The sequence below is a fragment of the Natator depressus genome, chromosome 5 (genome assembly GCF_965152275.1).
Source record: "Natator depressus isolate rNatDep1 chromosome 5, rNatDep2.hap1, whole genome shotgun sequence".
Classification (NCBI taxonomy): Eukaryota; Metazoa; Chordata; order Testudines; family Cheloniidae; genus Natator; species Natator depressus.
The window spans coordinates 126,130,743-126,156,730 of record NC_134238.1 but is presented as its reverse complement, the minus strand read 5'-3'; the positions used below and the strand labels follow the sequence as shown (position 1 = coordinate 126,156,730).

The following is a 25,988-nucleotide window of genomic DNA, read 5'->3' as shown; positions in this document are numbered from 1 at the left end:
AAGGAGTAATGGTTTCAAGTTGCAGTGGGGGAGGTTTAGGTTAGATATTAGGAAAAACTTTTTCACTAGGAGAGTGGTGAAACACTGGAATGCGTTACCTAGGGAGGTGGTGGAATCTCCTTCCTTAGAAGTTTTTAAGGTCAGGCTTGACAAAGCCCTGGCTGGGATGATTTAGTTCGGGACTGGTCCTGCTTTGAGCAGGGGGTTGGACTAGATGACCTCCTGAGGTCCGTTCCAACCCTGATATTCTAGGATTCTATTATTAGAATTGTAATTGAAATCTGACTGCAGTATTGCAGGTTATTCCCTCAAAGCAGATTATGTACATTGAACTGATACTTCAAATGTTGTCTTTTGGTGCCATTTACTTTTGTAGTTAATATTGCGCTAATAAAAATGATACCAACAGGATCTTGTAAGAGGGACGAGGCAAATTGCCACGTTTATTGTAAATACAACAAAATATTCCTATATGCAATTTCTATATAGATCCATTCACACACAGGTTCTACAAAAAGGTTGTTATAGTTACCAGTCTAGTCGTTGCTCGTGCCAAGTCACTGGCCAGGTGGCCTGGACACAAGAGTGGAGCAGAGTTGTTGTCAGATGCGCATCCGATACTCCTGGAGGGTGGTCGAAGAACCGGACTCAAAGAACACAGTCCCTGGACCCAAGTTTTATAGGTCTCTGGTTCAATACAAGTCTATGGAAGTTGCTTCATCATGCTGAATTTACAATTGAGATTACCATCAATCAGCAGGTGGTACATCCATGACGGCTCCATGATGGCTAGGTGTTATCTTCTTGTTCTTCCTTGATGGGTTTTGGGTGGATTCCGGTTTGTACTCCGCGGGTCATCTGGTTATCTCCACTTCGTATATTCTTCGGCCCATCGATACCAAGGTTGAAATTCTTAGGATTAGGCTGGCACCATTTACTAACCAATTATTTCCCTGCTTCAGGCTCTCAATTCCATGCACTCATCATTCATTCTTTTACTTAACAACACAATCTACGACTCTTGATTTGTTTAACAAGTTTTATCCCACTATCTATTTTTCCCTCTTTGGATACCAAGATTTACATAGGCATGACAAGGGGCCCCTGCGGGGGAAGAGCATCAGAGTGTTGTTTTAAAGAACAGCATTCTTTTCTCAAAATTCTTATCACTTTCCAGCACAGATGCTGTCCCTTACTGGCCTGAAATAATTAGCACTTTGGCCTTGCATTTGTTACAGAGTGAAATTCAACAGCATGGAACTGATGTTCATACCTTTTTACAATACCTATATACTTTTTTGTCTATCTTTATTTCTACTACTACATAATTAGAATTCTATCATACTCATATAACTGTGAGGGCGACCCAACAGTTAATGAATGGGTATATTAATGAGAAATCTTAAATAACTGCAGTAATGCACATCTAACGCCTACAAAAGTGAAGGTGAAGTAATATTTATTGTCTAGAAACTGATTATTAGATTCCCAGGTAAGATTACTATCCCAAGTAAACTCAAAGGGCTTTACTTAGGTCAGTTTTTTTTTTTTATTGGTCAGTGGGATCTGTGTGCATAGTACCTCTGAAAATAAGGCTTTTTTTTAATTTGAATGTTTAACTGTAGGTACTCGGTACTGAAAACTTCATCTTTAGTCTATGCTGGCTGTTTTTCTAGTGAGTGAAGATTTGGAGGTGGATTTTTTTAGTAGCTTTACAAAACTCAAGTTATTTCAAATTATCTCTTTTTAAGGGAGTAGAATGTTTTCCCCCCCTACCCTGATACAGAGGACAGACAAATGTGTGTAGACTACTAAACACATGAATTCTGTAAGGCTGTAACAGATCTGGGAAGCGGGGGATGGGAGGAGGGAAGAAACAAGTGTTTTTCAAACCTGTTCCACTGGTAAGGCATTGCCAGATTTAACAGGTGAAGTTCAACAGATATGGGCTGTTTTGACTTCAGTGAGAAGTAAAATCCATTGGTTTGATTTTACCCAGTTGCACTTACTGGGGCTTTTGGTGTATTTGGGAACTTTAGGGAAACATTGGTAGATTGAACCTATGACCTTCATAGCTAAAATGAGAATAGAGATCAATCCATTGGTGATGTGAACTGTTAATACATCCGTTCATAAAGGCAATGCACAGTCATGTTTTAACTGTGGTTAAGCTATTGCTGAAATAAACATATTGGGAATTTAATAACCTCGCCAATTACTATGGTCTCTAACCTCCCTGTAGATTTTACATAAAGCTATTGAGAAGGTGGTATTGGGCCAACTCGGCAATTCAAAGATTTGTCAGATTTTTCTTAATCTTTGTCAGTTTGTGTTCAGACTTTGATATAGAATACAGCCTAATATCGTTGTTGATTGAACTTCTAGTGAAGTAGAAGCTTCAAAGAGTCCTGTAGCACCTTATAGACTAACAGACGTATTGGAGCATAAGCTTTTACAGATCCAGACTAACACAGCTACCCCTCTGATAGTGAAGTAGAGGGGTTCATGCTGATTGTACTGTGCCTGCCAGCAATTCTCTATACCAGGGGTCGGCAGCCTTTCAGAAGTGGTGTGCCGAGTCTTCATTTGTTCACTTTAATTTAAGGTTTCGTCTGCCAGTAGTACATTTTAACGTTTTTTAGAAGGTCTCTCTCTATAAGTCTGTATATTATATAACTAAAATATTGTCATATGTGAAGTAAACAAGGTTTTCAAAATGTTTAAGAAGCTTCATTTAAAATTAAATTTAAAATGCTGATCTTATGCTGCCGGCCCACGCAGCCTGCTGCCAGCCTGGGGGTCCGTTCACCTAGGCCGGCAGGAGGCTGAGCGGGGCCTGTGGCCAGGACCCCAGCTGGCAAGGGGCCGGCAGCCAGAATCCCCGACTGGCAGTGGGCTGAGCGGGGCCGGCAGCCGGGACCCCAGACTGGCAGCGGGCTGAGCTGCTCAGCCCGCTGCCGGTCTGGGGTTCCATCCACCGGCTCCTGCCAGCCCGGGTCCTGGCTGTTGGCCCCGCTCAGCCCGCTCTGGGATCCCGGCCCTGCCCACATAGAGCGGATACCTAGCTTCTCCCTGGTTCTAGACCATTCTCTTCCTCTCTGCACTGAGCTGAGGGTGGGAGTGCACTGAGCACAGAGCTGGGGGTGAAGGATCAGGCTGGGGGTTGGGGTGTAGGGTCTGGCCAGGAGCTAGAATGAGGGAGGGGGCTCAGTTTTGGGGCAGGAGTTTTGGGTGTGGAGTGCTTACCAAGGCAGCTCCCATTTGGTGCGAGGGATGTGGGGGGGGGGGTGCAGGAGCTCCTGTTTGGTGCTCAGGGTGGGGGTGGGAATGTGGGGGGCTGCAAGAGCCAGGGCATGGGGTGTGGGGGGACTGAGTATGTGTGAGGGGTGCAGGAGTCAGGGCAGGGGGCTGGGGGCATGTGAGGGGTGCAGGAGTCAGGGTGTGGGAGGGGCTGGGTATGTGTGGGGGTGCTGGGGTTGTGGGAGGAGACTGGGGTGTGTGAGGGGTGCAGGGGTCAGGGCAGGGGGCTGGGTGTGTGAGGGGTGCTGGAGTCAGGGCTGGGGTCGTGGGGGTCAGGGCAGGAGGCTGGGGTGTGTGGGGGTGCAGGGGTCAGGGCAGAGGGCTGGGGGGTGTGTGTGTGTGGGGGGGGGGGATGTAGTGGTCAGGGCAGGGGGTTGGGGGCATGGGCTAGGGTCCTGGGAGTGCTCCCAGCCCCCTGTCCAGAGCGGCTCATGGCAGGGGGCTGGAGGGGATATGCCCTGTCCCCACCCCACGGCCCTGTCCCCACCCCTTCTCCGCCTCCTCCCCAGAGCAGCAAGTGTGCTGCAGCTCTGCTTCTCTCCCCCTCTCTCGCAAGGACCATCAGCTGATGCGCGGCAGGGAGGGAGAGGAGGAGTGGCCGGGACCCAGCACTCTTGGGGAAAAGGCGGGGGCGGGGGCACCTTTCCTGCCCTGCAACAGTAGCCGGCAGGACCAAGCTTCTTCGCCCTGCCCCCGCAGTAGGGGGTGGAGAAGAGCAGGCTGGGGGGGGCAGAGGGCTGAGCGGGGCGCGCGGCTGGGACCTGGTAGGCAGCAGTGTGCCATTAAAAATCGGCTCGTGTGCCGTTTTTGGCACGCGTGCCATAGGTTGCCGACCCCTGCTCTATACCATTAACCACAAGGTCCTCTTAATTTGCTTGTTAGGTGCTGCTCTGTTCTCTCCTACACGACCCAACTGGGTTTGCTGCTTATCTCCCAAAAGTTTTGAGGGTAGTGTTTGGATTCCACAGCATCCTCTTTTGCTCAATGTATGTGTGAGAGAAATATGATTTTCTGGGCTGCAGTGTCCTCAATATGCTGATACTTAGCTGTAGATACCCTTGATTTGTATTCTGGTAATGCCTAGAAGCCTGAATCTGGACCCCATTGTGCTAAGCTTTGTATAAAAACATAGAATCTTACCAAACCAAGATTCTGCAGGCTTTATTAGTCTTCTAGCATCTGAGCTCTGGATTGAAGTGAACTGAAGCAGGGCATGAAGGGATTTTCTAGTTTGTTGGCCCGTCTTCACCTTCTGCCAAAATGGTTTACAACCTTAGAGTTCAGATATCTGTCTCTGTTCCTAGGTTTTATGGATTGTAGTGCCTTATGATCCACGGCTGGTTGGAAAGCTGTGACATTTCTCTCGAAAGCAGACTTTGCAGTGGTTCTCCCTGACCTGGACATCTCAGAGATAAACTAGTAAAAGAAACTATGCTTAGGGTCATACTTGAAGTGAAGCTAGAATGTGTGAGCCATATTTTCAAGAGGGTCTGAAACTGTACTTACAACTTGTAAGTATGGTTTCAGACCCTCTTGAAAATTTACAACTTGTCCTTGTTCACACATTTCTGTGTGCATTGCCCACCTTTGTATGTGACAGTTAAATCATCAGGGAGCTACCAAAATGTGTCTGCCAATGAGGGTTTGTTGCCTATTAGTTTATGTGGAGTATGGAGTCTCAAATATTTGGGCTGTATAGCTAATGTACAGTATAGTTGCCCACCACCTATGTAGGGCAAGCAGCTCTGAGTGCAACATCTGTGCTCAAATCTTTGTATTAGCTACCCATTTAATTTTCTTTTGACACCCTTTGTAGGCCAGAATGTTTGATGGTGCAAGAGACTGTGACTGTAGATTCTTCATCCCCAGGAGGCAACTGTTGCAACCCATTGAAAGGCTGTGCTCTAGGTTTTCCCTCTTGATGTGGGAAATGATCGGTAATGAGAGGCAGAGGGAGACCTTGATTTTTTTTTTTTTTTTTTGGTGTTTTGAAGGTCAGGGAGAAGAAAAGATTTCAGAAAACAAGGCTATTAAGTTTTTTTTTTTTTAACCCACTTTACCAAAATTTTACACTACTTATTACTATTTTCTCCAGAAATTAACTTGAGAAATCCACTACACTAAATATATAGTGCTATAGAACATTTATACCAAATGTCATTAACTAGAAGTAGTTACGTTATTTCCCTGACATATCACTAGAAGTGTACTATGCTTGGGACTTGTCTACACTAGGTAGTTTACTTTCCTTGAGTTAGTTGATTGCCAAAATTATCTAGTGTAAGTATAACCTGTGACTTTTCATTAGGAAAAAGATGGATCAATCTCATGGTAATGAATATCTGGTAAAATCCTAGTGTGGACAAGGCAGCTTGTAATTTTTACATATATTAGCAGATCTAGATAAATACTAGCGGCATCCTACAGTTTTTGACCTGCTAATGTGTGAAAACTACAAGTTGCCCTGTTTATACTAGGATGCTAATATGAGGTAAACCACCAATTATGTGAATTAAAACAACTTACTTAATGCAGTGGGTGTAAATGTGGTTTATAGTTTAGGCCATGTCTGCACCATGGAACTACAGCAGCATAGCTATGGTGCCATAACTATGCCAGTATAAGCTCATAGTGTAGAAGCAGCTACCCTTTAAATTGTAAAGGGTTTTTCAGTCACTGTAGGAACACCACCTCCCTGAGCAATAGTAGCTAGGTCCAGCAAAATCTCCCAGGGGAGATGGAGTTTATATTGTCAAGAGGGTAGTTTATACTAGCTCTCTGAACAAAATCAGCTATTCCTGCAAAATAACTCTGTGCCTGCATCTACACTAGATCTTTTGCTTGCATGGCTAGGCTGGTTACAAATGTGGGTGTGCTCCTCCCCTGTTCCATGCTAACATACATGGGTTATGCTGGCAAAATTTGTGTAGACCGGGCCTAGCTGGTGGTTCTGCTTTAACTATATCTGTTTTGAAACAAGGCAAGCCCAACAGATTAGTGAAAGTTACATTTCATACTAGACTGCTCAGTGCTGTGTGTGCTCTTATGTGTTCTGATTTGACTAATAATGATCACTTTCTTGCTATCTGTGCAATAAATAGTAACTTCAGATGGTAACCTGTTGTACACTTATCTGAAGGTAAAATCCATATGTTTTCAACTGAAGGTGTTTAAATTGATTTGAAATGTCTTATGTTCACATCGACATTCATGATTTCTTGGAAACCGTTACTGTGAGACTTTTTCTTAGTTTACAAAGGGGAATTCTCTTAACACTAATGTTATGACAGTGATAAAGTAAATTAAGAATATAAACTTCTACTCTATCTAGATTAACCTGTAGCTGTGTCATAGTTTCTAAGCATACGGTATCTCTGCAGACTTGGTAATGTTTAATAAATAGCTTGACTTCTGAATTTATGGGCAGTGTTTAAATGCTTTCATGTAATAAAGTTTAGAAGTCAAAGTTAATTGGAAATTAGAGACTATGCATAGGCTGAAATATGTCTGTTACTCACTGAATTTTATAGTCTCCTTTGCTAGGAATGCAAAATCCTTCTGTATCAGCAAAGTAGAAAGTCCTCATATGAAGAATTGTTACTCTGGATGCATTTTCAGACTTCTTACTCGGTAGCCAAGTAAAGCAAGTGATTAGTTTTCTGCTGATGAATCTAAGCTGTTTGCAATGTTTGTTCAGCCTTTTAATGTGAAGAAGAGAGGTGGTAGATGGCAACTGGAGGCAGCTTTGGAGTGTGGGACATTCTTCTGCTTCCAGTGGCTGACAGGTCTGGTTCCGCCCCTGAGCTGTAAACAGGCTGAAGTACTCATTGTAACGCATCTCTGGATCCAATTACATGAAGAAAGGAAACTTACAGGTCAACAGATCAATTTGCCTATTGTCTCTGAAAAGCTGAATTTCTTTTGGACAAAGAGAAAGTTTTGTATCTTGGGTGCAATACCACATTTAAATGCACATTCTGTAATTCTGTTTTGGCTATATCTGCAGCAGTACCAGAAGCCCCAGTTGAGGAGAGAGTCCCATTGTTAAAAGCTGTGCATTCATATAGTAAGAGAATTCCTGCCTCAGTGCTTACAATCTAACAATTAATCTGTTTTGCCTCTTTAGCTACATAGTTCTTTAAAGTTTAGGAAAGTTAAAGGCTAATCTTTCAAAATTTGTTTCATGGCCCCAAGTTGAACGCATGTATGAAACTGTATAAGACTTAAATATGGAGAATGCTTAAAGAATAACTGAAAATCAATTATTGGGGGCCTATTAATACTTTCATGATTAAAGATAATCTTGGGTTTTAAAAAAAGCCATATTAAAAAAAAAAAGTTGTGCAAGTAAACAAAGCAGAACATCAGGTTCTAACCTTTCTTTTTTGTTGGAGTTTGACAATGTCGTTGGAGGACCAGGATAGTTAAATCACAGAAACCTGAACTGCAGCTTTCCAAGCCCCCAGATATAGATGTTAAATGAGGTCAACAAACTGTACAATCTATATTCTCATGGCTGCTTCAGTTTCTCTGAAAGACCAAAATACTGGGGAGAGTAGGTGGCAAGATGAGAGCATAGTACTTCTGTATGTTGTTGCAGGCACCATCCTGTGGGTTTCAAGAGCTGCTGACCAGAGGAGTTTATGGAAGGCTCATTTTGCATTGAGCTCTGTAAGGCTCTTGGATGACTTCACTTCATGCAAGTCTGAATGAAGGTATCCCTTTACTCAAATGTCTAAATATTAAGCCTAGGAAGGGATTGGCGGGGATTTTCTTGCAGTTACAAGGATTTTTGTGGAGCATTTCAGCAGAATGACCTTTTTGACCTTCTGATTTGCCAGTTAATAGGAGACAGTTGTCCCTGGGTCAGAAAGATCAAGGAACGTGAAGACGTTGATCATTGTTTGAGACTTTTGGTGACACAAATATACAGATATTCAGATTTTCTGTTGAAGCCTGAAGTTTAGTTAGAGCTGAATGACTGTAATGCTCTAATTCAGGCTTTAATAAAACTTTTAACATCCCAGTAAAAATGAGAAGTTACAAATAAAATAGGTGCAATCGATTAAATTCCAGCACCGTTCTGCTTTTAGCAGCTAGTGGTGGTTGGTGTCTCACGACAGCATTGCCTTCCGTTGACGTCTTGATGATTTTGAAGGGACTTTGTCCTTCATGACATAATAGTATAAGGGTTCTTTAAACAATTCTTTAATAACTGGAAGTTAAGAATCTTCATCTCCTTTTAATACATGTTTTTACACAAGAGTGTGATCTAAATTGAATCCAAGTGCCTTTTTAATGACTGGTAATTTGTGGCTTTTAATTCCCAACAAAAAAATCCATTGTAACATTTTCTCCTAGTATATTACAAATTCTTTCTGTAACTTTTGCTAGAACACCTAATTTGGGATAGCACATGAAAATGAATAGCTTTTCTCCCCAAAAGCCTGATGCCTCCAGCGGTGATTTTGATCACTTATTAATGAGCTAGACTGTATTTAGAGAATAATACAATGGGATTGGTTTAAAAAAAAAAGTTGCCCCTGTAACAGTTCTTTATTTGGATAGGATTACTACAGGTTTAGAAAGGTTTGAGGCATTAGCTTCAACAAACTAAATTACGGGTCTAAATTAGCTGTTAGCACTCAAGAAAAGATCTTGAAGTCATCATGAATAGTTATCTGAAAACACCTGCTCAATGTGAAGCAGCAGTCACAAAAGCTAGCAATGTTAAGAACCTTAGGAAAAGGGACAGATAATAAGACAGTAAATATCATAATGCCACTATATACATCTGCTCACACCTTGGATACCGCATGCAGTTCTGGTCTCCCATCTCAGAAAATACATTAGAAATGGAAAAGGTACAGAGAAAGGCAACAAAAATGATTAGGGGTATGGAACAGTTTCCATATGAAGAGAGATTAAAAAACGTGGCACTGTTGAGTTTAGAAAAGACACAACTAAGGGGCTGTGACAGGGTGTATCAGGCCCTTTGGGGTCCCCTGCAGGAAGCCTTGCCATCATACCATGCAGAGCTTATTGTATTAGTGTCTTGTATGATGGGACTATGATTCTATCCTCATGAGCCCTGTGAACAGTAAAACTGTTCTAATTCTGGTCTTTGTTCTCAAAATGTATCGTTATTTTCTTTAGAGCATAAATTTTTGAAGGTGTTACTGTTCTACAAAGCTTGTAAGAGGGGTGCTGATTGCACTTCCTGATTTAGTGAATAACTTGTCTGGGGATGCCTTTTTGTATGTAAAGGGTAATGGTGCGCTGCAAACTATTCTTAATAATTTGGAGGAGGCTGGGCCTATGAACACTGATAGAATTGCCAAAAATAAAACAGATGAAAAGAAGAATGGAGAAGTGAGAAATAAGTAGATCATGACTCTGTAGTGGTGTCATAAATATAAAGGGAAGGCTAACCACCTTTAAATCCCTCCTGGCCAGAGGAAAAACCTTTTTACCTGTAAACGGTTAAGAAGCTAAGATAACCTCGCTGGCACCTGACCATAATGACTAATGAGGAGACAAGATACTTTCAAAGCTGGAGGGGGAGAAACAAAGGTTCTCTCTGTCTGCGTGATGTTTCTTGCCGGGACCAGAGCAGGAATGCAGGTCAGAAGTCCTGTAAAGCGTTAGTAAGCAATCTAGTTAAATACGCGTTAGATTCTGTTTTGTTTAAATGGCTGATAAAATAAGTTGTGCTGAATGGAATGTATATTCCTGTTTTTGTGTCTTTTTGTAACTTAAGGGATTTTGCTTAGAGGGATTCTCTGTTTTGAATTTGATTACCCTGTAAGGTATTTACCATCCTGATTTTACAGAGGTGATTCTTTTACTTTAATTAATATTTTTCTTTTAAGAACCTGATTGCTTTTTTCATTGTACTTAAGATCCAAGGGTTTGGGTCTGTGTTCACCTATGCAAATTGGTGAGGATTTTTATCAAGCCTTCCCCAGGAAAGGGAGTGTAGTGCTTGGGGGGGTATTTTTTTTGGGGGGGGGAGACTTTTTTCCAAATGGGCACTTCCCCTGTTCTTTGTGTAACACTTTGGTGATGGCAGCTTTTAACCTAAGCTGGTAAGAATAAGCTTAGGGGGTCTTTCATGCAGGTCCCCACATCTGTACCCTAGAGTTCAGAGTGGGGAAGCAACCTTGACAAGTGGTAAGACTGAGTAACGTGTCTTTCAGTGAAGGAGTTATGTACTAATAAGCAACTTGTAAAAGCAAGTGTGTTTGACTCCACTTTATACTGACAGTATAAATTTATTTACAAAGAGCTAGCTATGCTCTGACCAGTTAAACTGTGAAAAGCTGACATCACTTGTGGAAAGTAACATAACTTCAGAAGTGGTTTCTAACTCTGCTTTGGAAAGTTGGGGGTATTTGAGTTAACTTGTCATAGCCAGTTTGCACGTGTGGTAGAATTGACATTGCACTTTGGACAGCAAATATTATAGTCGTGTGTGTCAAGTTATAACCCACAAACATAAATATATGGTTCTTGAAAATCACAAGCCACAAGTTTATAACACATTGGCAAGCTGAAATATATTTCTAAGATTTAAGTGTGCATTTTGTGAAAATGTATAAAAACTACATTGGCTCTGTATCCACAAAAGCCAATTGTTGTGATTCAGTCTGAAGGTGACAAAGGCATGAATAACTCTGGTGAGGTCCACATTAGAATGAGGAGGTGGTCACCTTGCTGAGCTCAGTGCGAAATCACGTAAGGCAGCTTTTCCTATTTGGATATCGGAGTAGCAGAGAACAAGATTTTAGGTTGCCAACCTCACTAATAAATGACAATCGTACTACCTTGGTGAAGGGAGCTGAAATAACTTCTGTTTGACTTTCTGCTTGTTCCACCTAATTTCAGAATCAAATGGGCAGAAATTAAGTATGGTCATTCCAAAAGATTATAAAACTTTTAAACCATCAGACTGTGAAGTCATGCTTCACTTAAGTTTTGTAGAGTTTTTTATTTTTATTTTTATTAAAAGATACTCTTTAACATCCTTCTTCCTGAGGAGCCAGATGACTCTAGTACTATGAACACAACTATACATGCAGAGGGAGGACGAACTTAGTAGTAGTATAGACTTTAAATAGCTTTAGAAGACACCTCCCCCCGCCCCTAAAATACTCCTTTCCCTGCCTCCCATCCAAGATTGAATGGTCCTAAGGTCTGATGTCTAGTGCTGTATTTAACTGGAAAGCTATGGAGCTCAGGTCTCCAGCGATGAATGTTTCTAGATGTTGAGGTAATAGATCTTAAATTGGTCAGTAATGCAGGATTGAATAATGTAAATCTTGGACATCAGACCTGTGATCTCTGAAGGCTGAGATTTCCAAAGGAGCCTAAGGGATTTAATACCAAGATCCCATTTACATTTGATAATGGGTGCCAAACTCCCTTAGGTTTCTTTGAAAAGCCTATCTGTGATTTTTAAGGCAGTTCCCCCCCCCCCCCATATTTGTGAAAGAAATCTCTTTTATTGCAGACTCTTCAAAGAAAAAGGACTATTGGCAAATTCCTCCTAAATTTGGAGTTAGAAGTAGTCCTGCTTTGAGTGGTTTAGTAGGCATTGTGCAGATGAGAAGGTCAAAGATACGCAATAGTATGCTTTCATATGTCAATCTACAGTTGATTGCATGAGAAGGAAAGATGGTCTTGAACTAAAGATATGGAACAGGGAGTCAGGAGACATGGCTCTTGCTCCTGGATTTGCCGCAGGTTTTGTGTGTAGCCTTGAGCAAATTGCTCTGCATCACCTTTAAAATAGGGGTAATACTAGCCTTTCTCATGGGTGATGTAACAGGTTTCTTTGTAAGGTGCTATGAGAGCCTCAGATGGAAGGTCTTATCACAAATTTCATGATTCTGCAGCTTGGTGGTTGTCACAAATTCAGATATAAGCAGCCTAATACTTCCTTTCTTGTAAATGTTCATTATTACCCTAGGCTGTAACTTCAATACTGCACTAGATCAAATGAAAAAATGTATTAGTTGTACCTAAGCACACGTGTAAATGGGTCGAGTTCTTAGTGTTTTATGATTCCCATTTACTCTTTCGGCCTTCCTCTGTCACTGATAAACCAAACACTTTTTTACTTCATCATTGGGAAAAGCTGTTACTTGACATAACTTTGATTCACTTGTTACCAAGGTCTTTTATTTCCAGAAAACCTAGGTTAAAGTTTTTAAGCTTGCAAAGTCAAGCTCCAAAAAGTTAAATGTTTGAAATAATTTTGATTATACATAATTTGGCTTCCTGCTTATGCATTATAGGCTTCAGCTACATGATTGCAGTATTGCCAATCCCAAGTGTTGGAAAAAATCATGAGATTGGGCTTTTATTTACGTTTGGGTTTTGAGTTTTTAAGGTACAATTGGTCATGTGTTCAAGCTTTTCTCTCAAACCTGAGAGCTAGAAACTTTAAATGAGAGCTGAAAACCTACATGTAGTTGCAGGACTCCAGGATCTGGGGCTTTAAGAAACACCAAATATCATGCAACTTGTCATAAAACGAATTGGTAGCGCTGTGGTTATACACTGTTTTTTTTCATGGGATTCCCTCAGCACACTTCTAGATATGGAGGGCTTTCATATACTGGGAACTGAGGCCCTCAGACCAAAACTTGCAAGTCTCTGCTAATCTTGTGTGTCTACTGATTGGTTGCCAAACTTGAGGCCTCAGAGATCAATTTTTCAAAGTTCTTAATGTGACCAATAGGGCAATTTCCTGCAATTTCCTTGAAAGACCATATAGTATTAAGTTTATGTATTATTGTGTGCCAGGATTGCCTGTAATGTCAATAGTGGGGAGATGTAACCGATGGAAGACCTGAGAGTTCAAAAGACTGTATTGAAAATGTCTCAGATGAATATGGAATTTTTGGACAATAAGTGGGTTCCCTGGGGAATCTCTAGGGAGAGAATAATGGAAATTATCCAACTCCAGTTATGAAAAACCCCCAGCTTTTACTATCTATGCCCTGAGACGAGGGTCTTTGTCTGCGGATTATCTGTTACAGAAGGCCAAGTTCGAAGGCCCAAGCTGTATAAAGAAACAGCTGATTTGCCCAGCCTTTGTTCTTGTTCTGGATCTAAATTGAATATGAACTCGTAACCTTGGGGAAGACTCATCTGTGGGTTTTGAAGGACTAAAACCTACCTGAGCCCTAGGCTGGGGTTGGGGGTCTCTTCTGGTAAGATTTTTAGTATGTGTGTAGGAACTCTTACTGGTGGTTTTTTTGTTTTTGTTTTTCTCATGCTTTTATCTTCAGAATAAGCTGCAGGAGAGGTCATGTGCCCCTCCCTGGCAGCACAGGCAGGTTGGCTCGGGTGCTGGAGCAGCTGGCAGAGGTGTAAATCACTGCCTGGGGGTGTGTGTGTGGGGGGGAGAGGGCTGGGCAGTCGTGCGAGAGAGAGAGAGACTCTGTCCCTCTCACTCGCTATTGCAGCACAGTCAACATGGAGGGGTAGGGCTTCAGGGTGTTTCTGAGGAGGTAGGCATGGGGCAGGCCCTGTCCCTTCTGCTCTGGCTGCTTTGTGAATTGTTCCCATTGTCTTTGTGAATTCCCACAGGAGTATAAAACAGGTGTAAAAATTTTAGGGCTCCTTCACATTGCCAGAGGGGGGTAAAGGACAGTATGGCCTTATAAATGCTTATGGTGGTTTCATGATTAGAACTGGTCTACATTTTTGGACTGAAAAAATTTCCTATCAAAATGTGCTCCGTGAACTGTTTGCTACTGACCTTTCTGGAGATGGTCAGTAGCCAGTATAAATTGTGAGTTTGATTCTCCAGCCCTCACTTGCTCTTCAGTTACCTATGATGTAGCACTGAGCATATGGCTGCATACATTTGTTGACTAATAACCTAGAAATAAAGGGTCAAACCTAGTACATTACTGTTTGGGAATTTCCTCCATTACTTCCCATTCTCCATCCATTGTATTGTAGTTTCAATAAGTTACCAAAATAATTGAAACCAGAGTGATTATATTGTGTTGTTTTGACAAAATATGCAGAATTTTGTAGAATTTTAAAATATTGTGCACAAAACTTGAATTTTTTTTGGTGCAGAATTCCCTGAGGTGTAGGTATTCAACTGCTTTAACCCTATGACCATCCTTTCTCTTTTTGCAGTCCTCTGTCTCATTCGCTATACACGTTTCAACTTCTACAACAGATGAGACAGAAGTTCAACAGACAACAGCCTGCTTCCCTACACAACACTGATTTATTCCCTGAGCAGCATCCATCCTGTCCACTGAATGAAGCAAGGGTCCTGTGGAAAAAATAGTATGTGCTCTGTAATTACAGACTCTCATAATTCATAGCAAGTGGTGGGGGGCTGGTGGTTAGTGAATTGAAGTTAAACAAGTAAGCTTTATTCTAGTTGTCCTAATGTATTTGATTTTTCAAACCTTAACTTTTTTGACACTTTCTATATGTAATTTACTTGGTTTTTTTTAAAGGTAAAATAAAGAGAATTATGTGCAAATAACCCTCCAGAATCAGCAGAGTTGGAACTCTGGGCTTCCAACATTGCAGCACAGATTACTAGCACCTGTGCTAAGATATTAATTACAAATGCTGACAGAAGGAATAACCTGTTACCATTTGTGCATCACCCACTAGGAGATGCTGTTGCATAATACGCCATAACAGTAGGTTTTATATGCCTGAATAGCCCCATTTTAAACAGCATAGCAGATAATTAAAGTTGGGCCAACTTTTTTCCACTGGGACATTAGGTATGTCTACACAGCATTCCGGAGCGAGCGGGAGTGAGCCTCCCAGCTCAGGTTGGCAGACTCGGACTAGAGGGCCTTGTGCTAGTTCTCTGAAAATAGCTCTATAGACGAGCTCTGAAGTTGTGCTCCAGATGTTGAAGCTCACCCTACTCTCGGGGTTGCAGAGCCTGAGCTGCAACTTCAAAGTGCTGACTCTACAGCTCTTTTTAGAGCACTAGAGTGAGCCGTGCTACACAGTCTGTCAATGTGGGCTGGGAGGCTTGCTCCTGCTTGCTCCAAAACGCTGAGTAGACATACCCATTGTATCTGAAGTGACTGGGACTTAGGTCTGTCATATTAGAGAATTGTTTTATTCCCAGTTGTATAACCCCTCAGTGGGATAGGAGGCTTTGTTCAATTAGTAGTGAGGTAGATAGGACAATCACAAGCCGGTAAACATTAAATTCGAACACATGATTTCTGGGTTCCCAGTCTACTGTACCTTAGCCTAGCACAAAGCCTATTTTGATAAATCAGTTGCACATTTTTTTCTTATTTGGAGCCGTGGTTTGGCTGGAATAAGACACAGTGCTGGCAGAATTATAGAGGTTTTTGGCAGCAAACTGGGAGCAAGCTGTACCGGTCAAATCATTGGTGGAAAATTACCATCTTAATTTAGCTCCAAAACTTGCCCAAAGCTGGATTGGTTTTATGCTGCCAGCAAGTTTCAAGCTATTGCTGCAGTGCATGGAGGAAATAGAAGTCTCTCCCCCGCCTGCAAATTGGTTGGAGGAATTATTAAAAGTGTTACGAGCTGTAGCTCACGAAAGCGTATGCTCAAATAAATTTGTTAGTCTCTAAGGTGGCACAAGTACTCCTTTTCTTTTTGTGAATACAGACTAACATGGCTGCTACTCTGAAATCACCATAGTTGCTGCTGCTTTAAAATACATATATGTATGTTAAAGACGCAGTTGCCTAATAGAGTGCCTTATTGTGAGGAGTTGTGCTCAGTTTAATACAGTGTCTGTAACTGTAGCATTAAGGCTATATCCTCAGTGGGGAAAAAAGGGTGTGTTTTATAAATGGTGATAGTTAACACACCATATTTTGCTGTGAAGACATTGGAAGTACTTAGGTCAAGTGTCTAGCCAAGAATTTGAATTTTGTCTTATTTCTCAATCTACAAATAAATTCTTTGTAGGTGATACGCTACAAAACTTGTCAAGTCCATTCATGTTCTGTCGTGACCGTTTTGTCTTTGTTCATCACCATGTCATTTTTATTTCTTTGTCATGTTGAATGTCACTAAATCTAATTATGACTTTCTTTAAACAGTGTTACCAGCCAGGATCATAGGAGTAAACTAAAATATCCCTTAACCTAAGAATCATAAAAGTCTATTCAAAGTAGATGTAAATGCAACCTGCACTAGATCTGGCCCCTTGAGCATGCTAAGCCACAGTATTGAGTAAAACCTGGTGTTGACTTAGTAGTAGATACATAGATTTTATTAAATTTGTATCTGATCACACAGTGAGTCTCACAGGAGATTTACAGAGAAGTGATATGCTCCTACCATCTGTTTGTTCTTTGTTTTGTCTTACCTGACTGCTGATGTTACTACTAAGGTCTGTCAGGTTTTTTTTTTTTTTTTTTTTTTAAACCTGTGTTTAAGGATTTAATACCTTAACCATTTCAAATAGCCTGTGGCTGAAGATCAGGCCTGTTTATACGTATTTTGTTTTACTTAACAAAAGTTACATTGGTTCAACTGTTTGAAGAATCCAATAAAAATATACCTCCCTGAGGGTTTCTGATGTTTGACTGTTTATGTTCTGTTGCCAATTCAGAGAGTAGTATGAAGTGCGCTAGATAAACTTACAGAGGATAGGTCCATCAGTGGCTATTAGCCAGGATGGGCAGGGATGGAAAACCACTCTGAAGTGTCCCTAGCCTCTGTTTGCCAGAAGCTGGGAATGGGCAACAAGGGATGGATCACTTGATGATTACCGTTCTGTTCATTCCCTCTGGGGCACCTGGCACTGGTCACTGTCAGAAGACAGGATACTGGGCTAGATGGACCTTTGGTCTGACCCAGTATGGCCATTCTTATGTAAGTTGGATGTTTTAACTTGCATAAAATAGTAAATATTGCCAATATTTCAAATTGGGCTAGTCTGAAACATGGCATGGAAGCAGTTACTCAGGAAGCCATATTAAGACCTAGTTACATGGCAATGACTACTTATCAACCATTTAATTACAAAATTATTGAAGTCAACAGGAGCTGTTGGGTTCTCAGCACCCATAACAAATCAGGCCACTTAAGAGCTGTCTAATGGGCCTTTGCTTGGGATGTTCAAAAGAGCTTAGGCACCCAACTGCCTGAGGCCCCTTAAAAATACTAGCCTAGGAGCCTAACTTTACCAGTTTTCTAAAATCTTGGCCATCGTGTAACAGTAGTACTGTTAAGATATTAGTGAAAAGTTTCTACCTACTATCTTAATGATTTTATTCTGCTGTCCATCAAACAAGAAATGTGTGTAAGTTGATGATGGTGTCTTCTCTTAAAAAAGAAAACCCTGTAGTATTGAGTGAAGAACTGAGAGAGTCCCAAGAGTGAAGAACATTCTAAGGTCTAAAGCTTTGAATACAAATTTATTTTCCAGATGCTTTCATATTCCCACCTTCTGCTTGCCTCTTAAGTGTACATTAAGAGTTGTGCTGCTGTGCAAGTTATTTCTGGTCTCATTAGGAAATAGACGAAGTACGTTTATGTCAATAGAGTGCACCTAAGGTGTGAACTTCATCTAATATACAATACTAGGAAGAAATCAGCAGTCTGCCTCAGGCACTTAAGTCCTCCCTAAAGTAATTGTGAAAAGCATCTTTGTTACAGTTCTAAACACGCTTCTTCAGGCAACAAGTGTGGTCTGCTTTTGCACCAGATTCAAAATTAATTGTGTTTTATGGGAGAATATTCTTCGTTTCCACCACACTTGAAAAATACTTGTCTCTCTTTGTGGATGTGAAGGCACGTTAATTAAACTTAGAGGGGTCCTGGGACTTCACGTTCTGGCCTTTCTATGACGTGGTAAGAGATGTATGTTGATGTTAAGGGTTATATGTGGAGATTTAAACATTTTGTATGTGATATCCTGTCCTTTTTTCCCTTTTAGTGAAGAGAACTTGAGACCGATTTTTTGGAATACTGTTTGTAAATTTTTTTCAGATGAGGAGACCCAGCGCTTAAATTGGATGGAAACTCAAATACTGGAGAAACTAGGGTAGGTTTATTCATCCTTTTAGGGTATAGCTTGTTGGACTTGATTCACATTACTGTACAGATGACGGGCAATCCCTGAAACATTTCAGGGGAATCAGTTTAGCTCAGTGTTAATGAACAGTTATTTCTGCTTAATTGGAATAGTATTAGCTAAGGGTGTGTTTAGACAGCAATAAAAGATCCGCGACAGCTGATCTGGGTCAGCTGAGTCACGCTGGGGCTGCAGGGCTATGAAATTGCAGTGCAGACGTTCCGGGTCAGGCTGGACCCCAGGCTCTGAGACCCTCCCCTCCTTGCAAGGTTTCGGAGCCTGGGGTCTAGCCTGATCTCAGACTTCTGCACTGTAGTTTTATAAGCCTGCAGCCCTAGCCCTGTGAGCCCGAGTCAGCTCTGAGACATGGTGGCATGGTTTTTTTTAAATTGCAATGTAGTCATACCCTAAAGTTCTAAATAGGGACTTGTTTAGTCAATATAAAGTGGTTAAATGATTACCCAGTCTAAACTCCAGGTTTCTGATCGCTTAAGGTTCAGTTGTGGCTGTAAGTGCAGACCATTAACTCCAGTCACCAGGTTTAAATCCGTGGCTGACTTCCCTTAAGCTTTCCAGAAAAATCCTGTATTAAAGGAACTCTTCATGCTTATTATCAGGTGTATTCATTAGGTTTTCCTGAAGGTTTTTGTTTTTTGCAGGGAGCAATTAGGTTTTTTGATGGAATGAATTAAAATGGATTTGTCTTGTGTTTTTATTAATTTAGTGTATATTAAGGATTTTCAGTTTTATAAAAATGGCATCTTCTCTTAATTGGGAAAAGATATGTAATAGGATGTCTTAATTAAGAGGATTTTATGGAATGAGCATTTATTTTAAATCTTGGTGGAGCACCTTGATCCTGTTCACAAACCCCAAACTATCTTAATCTTGTTCACTTAAGCCCTGGTCTACACTAGGACTTTAGGTCAAATTTAGCAGCGTTAAATTGATGTAAACCTGCACCCGTCAACACGATGAAGCCCTTTATTTCGACTTAAAGGGCTCTTAAAATCGATTTCCTTACTCCACCCCTGACAAGTGGATTAGCGCTTAAATCGGCCTTGCCGGGTTGAATTTGGGGTACTGTGGACACAATTCGACGGTATTGGCCTCCGGGAGCTATCCCAGAGTGCTCCATTGTGACCGCTCTGGACAGCACTCTCAACTCTGATGCACTGGCCAGGTAGACAGGAAAAGAACCATGAACTTTTGAATCTCATTTCCTGTTTGGCCAGCGTGGCAAGCTGCAGGTGACCATGCAGAGCTCATCAGCAGAGGTGACCATGATGGAGTCCCAGAATCGCAAAAGAGCTCTAGCATGGACTGAACGGGAGGTACGGGATCTGATCGCTGTATGGGGAGAGGAATCCGTGCTATCAGAACTCCGTTCCAGTTTTCGAAATGCCAAAACCTTTGTCAAAATCTCCCAGGGCATGAAGGACAGAGGCCATAACAGGGACCCGAAGCAGTGCCGCGTGAAACTTAAGGAGCTGAGGCAAGCCTACCAGAAAACCAGAGAGGCGAACGGCCACTCCGGGTCAGAGCCCCAAACATGCCGCTTCTATGATGAGCTGCATGCCATTTTAGGGGGTTCAGCCACCACTACCCCAGCCATGTTGTTTGACTCCTTCAATGGAGATGGAGGCAACACAGAAGCAGGTTTTGGGGACGAAGAAGAAGATGATAGCTCACAGCAAGCAAGCGGAGAAACCGGTTTTCCCGACAGCCAGGAACTGTTTCTCACCCTGGACCTGGAGCCAGTACCCCCGAACCCACCCAAGGCTGCTTCCTGGACCCGGCAGGCGGAGAAGGGACCTCCGGTGAGTGTACCTTTTTAAAATACTATACATGGTTTAAAAGCAAGCGTGTGAAAGGATTACTTTGCCCTGGCATTCGCGGCTCTCCTGGATGTACTCCCAAAGCCTTTGTAAAAGGTTTCTGGGGAGGGCAGCCTTATTGCGCCCTCCATGGTAGGACGCTTTACCACTCCAGGCCAGTAACACGTACTCGGGAATCATTGTACAACAAAGCATTGCAGTATATGTTTGCTGGCGTTCAAACAACATCCGTTCTTTATCTCTCTGTGTTATCCTCAGGAGAGTGAGATATCATTCATGGTCACCTGGTTGAAATAGGGTGCTTTTCTTCAGGGGACACTCAGAGGAGCCCGTTCCTGCTGGGCTGAACAGAAATGTTCCCCGCTGTTAGCCACGGGGAGGGGGGGAGGGTTGAGGGGGTAGCCACGCGGTAGGGGGAGGCAAAATGCGACCTTGTAACGAAAGCACATGTGCTATGTATGTAATGTTAACAGCAAGGTTTACCCTGAAAGAGTGTAGCCACTGTTTTATAAAATGTGTCTTTTTAAATACCTCTGTCCCTTTTTTTTTCTCCACCAGCTGCATGTGTTTCAATGATCACAGGATCTTCTCCTTCCCAGAGGCTAGTGAAGATTAGAAAGAAAAAAAAACGCACTCGTGATGAAATGTTCTCTGAGCTCATGCTATCCTCCCACACTGACAGAGCACAGACGAATGCGTGGAGGCAAATAATGTCAGAGTGCAGGAAAGCACAAAATGACCGGGAGGAGAGGTGGCAGGCTGAAGAGAGTAAGTGGCGGGCTGAAGACAGGGCTGAAGCTCAAATGTGGCGGCAGCGTGATGAGAGGAGGCAGGATTCAATGCTGAGGCTGCTGGAGGACCAAACCAGTATGCTCCAGTGTATGGCTGAGCTGCAGCAAAGGCAGCTGGAGCACAAACTGCCACTACAGCCCCTGTGTAACCAACCGCTCTCCTCCCCAAGTTCCATAGCCTCCACACCCAGACGCCCAAGAACGCGGTGGGGGGGCCACTGGCCAACCAGCCACTCTGCCACAGAGGATTGCCCAAAAAAACAAAAGGCTGTCATTCAATAAATTTTAAAGTTGTAAACTTTTAAAGTGCTGTGTGGCATTTTCCTTCCCTCCTGGGCTACCTTGGTAGTCATCCCCCTATTTGTGTGATGAATGAATAAAGAATGCATGAATGTGAAGCAACAATGACTTTATTGCCTCTGCAAGCAATGATTAAAGGGAGGAGGGGAGGGTGGTTAGCTTGCAGGGAAGTAGAGGGAACCAAGGGGCGGGGGGTTTCATCAAGGAGAAACAAAGAGAACTTTCACATCGTAGCCTGGTCAGTCATGAAACTGGTTTTCAAAGCTTCTCTGATGCGTACCGCGCCCTCCTGTGCTCTTCTAACCGCCCTGGTGTCTGGCTGCGCGTAACCAGCAGCCAGGCGATTTGCCTCAACCTGCCACCCTGTCATAAACGTCTCCCCCTTACTCTCACAGATATTGTGGAGCACACAGCAAGCAGTAATAACAGTGGGAATATTGGTTTTGCTGAGGTCTAAGCGAGTCAGTAAACTGCGCCAGCACGCCTTTAAACGTCCAAATGCACATTCTACCACCATTCTGCACTTGCTCAGCCTGTAGTTGAACAGCTCCTGACTACTGTCCAGGCTGCCTGTGTACGGCTTCATGATCCATGGTATTAAGGGGTAGGCTGGGTCCCCAAGGATAACTATAGACATTTCAACATCCCCAACGGTTATTTTCTAGTCTGGAAAGTAAGTCCCTTCCTGCAGCTTTTGAAACAGACCACTGGGAATCGTCCCAGACCTGCAACACTATGCGGTCCCACCAGTCTGTGCTTGTTTCCCGAGCCCAGAATCGGCATTCCACAGCATGAACCTGCCCCATTAGCACCATGATGCATGCATTGGCAGGGCCCATGCTTTCAGAGAAATCTGTGTCCATGTCCTGATCACTCACGTGACCGCGCTGACGTCGCCTCCTCGCCCGGTATCGCTTTGCCAGGTTCTGGTGCTCCATGTACTGCTGGATAATGCATGTGGTGTTTAATGTGCTCCTGATTGCCAAAGTGAGCTGAGCGGGCTCCATGCTTGCCTTGGTATGGCGTCCGCACAGAAAAAAGGCACGGAACAATTGTCTGCCGTTGCTCTGACGGAGGGAGGGGCGACTGACGACATGGCTTACAGGGTTGGCTTCAGGGAGCTAAAATCAACAAAGGGGGTGGCTTTCCATCAAGGAGTATTTCAGGCAAGACTTCACGGAGGGTTCCAATAAGAAATGGTGCACCTAAGTTATTGTTCTTATTGGAACAATGAGGTTAGTCTGGCCTCTGATTGATACATGGCTAGATTTACCTTGCTTCACCTTCTCTGTGAGTGACTGCAGTGTGACCTAGAGGAATGAGTTCCCTAGACGGGGGGGAAGCAAATGAGTACAAAACAAATCTGGTCTATTTCTTGTTTTGATCCACTCCATCTATCTTTTACATCTTTGGCTGGCAGCAGACGGTGCAGAAGGACAACAAGCCATCCTCATCTCTTGCCTGCCCAGCAGAAGATGGTACAGTATGACTGCTAGCAATCCGTATTGCCTGCCTGCTCACCATAAGACGGTTCAATAGGACTGACTGCAGGACTAAAGAGAATGACCTAGTCAAGTCACTCCAAACTTAGTCCTGCGCCCATGTCTGTCCAGGTGCTCCCGGCCGACGCGGCCAGAAGCACCTCGGATATGACGATGACAGCTACCAGTCATATTGCACCGTCTGCTGCCAGAAGGCAATGGGTTGCTGCTACTGTGTAGCAATGCAGTACCGTGTCTGCCAGCACCCAGGAGACATACTGTGACGGTTACCTGAGCGGACTCCATGCTTGCCGTGGTATGGCATCTGCACAGGTAACTCAGGAAAAAAGGCGCGAAACGATTGTCTGCCCTTGCTTTCACGGAGGGAGGGAGGGAAGGGGAGCCTGACGATATGTACCCAGAACCACCCGCGACAATGTTTTAGCCCCATCAGGCATTGGGATCTCAACCCAGAGTTCCAATGGGCAGCGGAGACTGCGGGAACTGTGGGATAGCCACCCACAGTGCAACACTCTGGAAGTCGACGCTAGCCTTGGTACTGTGGAAGCACTCCGCCGAGTTAATGCACTTAAAGCATTTTCTGTGGGGACACACGCACTCGAATATATAAAACAGATTTCTAAAAAACCGACTTCTATAAATTCGACTTGATTTCATAGTGTAGACATACCCTAAGTCTATTGTGTGAGAACCTCCAGGCCATTTACTTTGTGCTACAAATGTCATACTTATTAGAATAAAGCTCTTTAAAATAAGGCTAGTGTGTATTTCCTCATTTCTGCTATCCTCTGACTTGTAAGTGAATTATGTACCCACTTGCTTTTACTTGACACTAACACCATTCCTGTATCGTAGGGTATGAGGCTCAAGGTGGTAGAGAGTAAATACTTGTATTCTGATGGTGCCTGAAGTCCCAGGGACCTATTTTGCTGGGGAAACACAGTGAATAAGACAGTCCCTGCCCCGAAGACTGCCCTGAAACACTGAGGGAGAGGGAGAGGGGGGGAGGGGGAGGGGGAGAGAGGGGGAGACACACCCCTACTGAATGTTTTAGGGCTGCATTCAATGACCTATATCCTGGTGTCCTTTCAGTCTTGGCCAGAGAAGACAGGTGGATTTGCTTTGAAATGGTTTGTGTTAAAGTAAGGTATCTACTCTTTTAACCTCAGATCACTTAGTAGTCACCTGAGGAACATTCCTTATATGATCAGCTTTTCAGCTTAATTATTTAGCTAATAATTTATCAGTGCTCAGGAGAGAAGTAGGTTCTCTGACAGACAAAACAGATGGTGGACTGTTACTGTGGCATAGAAATGAGAGCAGCTCAGATATTTAAATCTTGAAAATCATTAAAATACTGATCTTCCCAAGAACCGGTGAGAACTGAACTGCTAATGATCTCGTTTCTATGTCCGGGATCACAACCAATTAATCAACTGGAATGCAATGGGCTTGGAATTGAAATGGATTCCTCACAACTTTGTTTTGTACAGAAAGTCTTTGTAGCTCTGATTACTGAGGATTTTGATTGGGTCATAATTGTTTCAAGTACGGTCAAAATACAGCACAGCGTACGTCTTTTAAAAAGTGTATGCTGCTATTGTGTTCGGCACCTCTCAGGTTCAGGTGCCTGGTATGAAGCTGGTTTTGACTGCATTAGAAGAGCATGCATGTGGGCTTGCATGACTGGGCTTTTAGTCTCTTCTTTCCCCAGATCTGCAGAAAATGAATCTATTAGCAGCTTATATGCTTGCTTTATAAAGTTGGTGGTTTGGTGCCCTCCACTGGAGCTGTTATTTTTCTGTTGAGTTGTTAAGAGTACTACTTAAATTTTTGAGAATTTAAAAAATAAGGCTAGCATAATATATATTTCTATACATATATATGAAGCTTGCACACCATACCCAACAACTTTATGCAGAATTACATGAGTTACATTTCAGAGGGGTAGCCGTCTTAGTCTGTATCAACAAAAACAACAAGGAGTCCTTGTGGCATCTTAGTGTAAGTCTACACTACGAAATTAGGTCGAATTTATAGAAGTTGGTTTTGTAGAAAGCGTTTTTATAGAAAGCGTTTTTATACAGTCGATTGTGTGTGTCCCAACACAAATGCTCTAAGTGCATTTAGTCGGCATTTAGTAGGCAGAGTGCATACACAGTACCGAGGTAACCGTTGACTATCCCACAGTTCCTGCAGTCGTCTCTGCCCATTTGAATTCTGGGTAGAAATCCCAATGCCTGATGGGGTAAAAACATTGTCGCGGGTGGTTCTGGGTATATATCGTCAGGCACGCCCTTCCCTCCCTCCTTCCGTGAAAGCAATGGCAGACAATCGTTCCATGCCTTTTTTTCCTGGGTTACCCGTGCAGATGCCATATGCTGCCATACGCCGTAAGCTGCTAGGCTCACCGTCACCGTATGTCTCCTGGGTGCTGGCAGACACGGTACTGCATTGCTACACAGCAGCAGCTCATTGCCTTTCGGCAGTGGACAGTGCAGTATGACTGGTAGCCATTGTCGCCATACTCCAGGGTGCTCTTTTAGCCGACCTCGGTGTGGTCGGTCAGCGATGCTTGGGAAAACATGGGAGTGACTCAGCCAGGTCTTTTCCCTTTTAAGTTTCCTCTCATGGTGATTCAGTCCTGCCAGCAGTCGTACTGCACCGTCTTCTACCGAGAACCCAGGAGACGACGGCCAGCAGTCGTACTGCACCGTCTGCTGCCAGCAAGATGTATAAAGATAGATGAAGTGGATCAAAACAAAAAATAGACCAGATTTGTTTTGTATTCATGTTCTCCTTCCTCCCTCCCTCCCTCCCTCCCTCTGTGAAATCAACGACCTGCTAAACCCAGGCTTTTGAGTTCTATCCTTGAGGGGGCCATTCTGTTTCTCCTTGATGCAAAGCCACCCCATTTGTTGATTTTTAGTTCCCTGTAAGCCATGTTGTCAGTTGCCCCTCCCTCCGTCAGAGCAACAGCAGACAATTGTTTCGCGCCTTTTTTCAGTGCAGATGCCATAGCACTGGGAACATGGAGCCTGCTCAGATCACCGCGGCAATTATGAGCACTATAAACACCGCACGCATTATCCAGCAGGATATGCAGAACCATAACCTGCAAGAAAAGCAAAACCAGGCGAGGAGGAGGCAACTGCAATGCAGTGACGAGAGTGATGGGAACATG

At 43.1% G+C, this 25,988-nt stretch overlaps 1 protein-coding gene across 3 annotated transcripts in view; it reads left to right on the top strand.

Moving 5' to 3' along the window:
* The window catches only part of PCGF3 (polycomb group ring finger 3), a 114,660-nt gene that overhangs the window by 27,571 nt on the left and 61,101 nt on the right, over positions 1-25,988 (top strand). For 2 of the 3 annotated variants that reach the window (XM_074953591.1, XM_074953590.1), the window contains exon 2: positions 14,464-14,619. The gene's annotated coding sequence lies outside the window, so the exon portion shown is untranslated. Of the gene's footprint in view, positions 1-14,463; positions 14,620-18,288; positions 18,344-25,988 lie in introns of all 3 variants that reach the window. The other variant, XM_074953589.1, reaches the window with a different exon arrangement.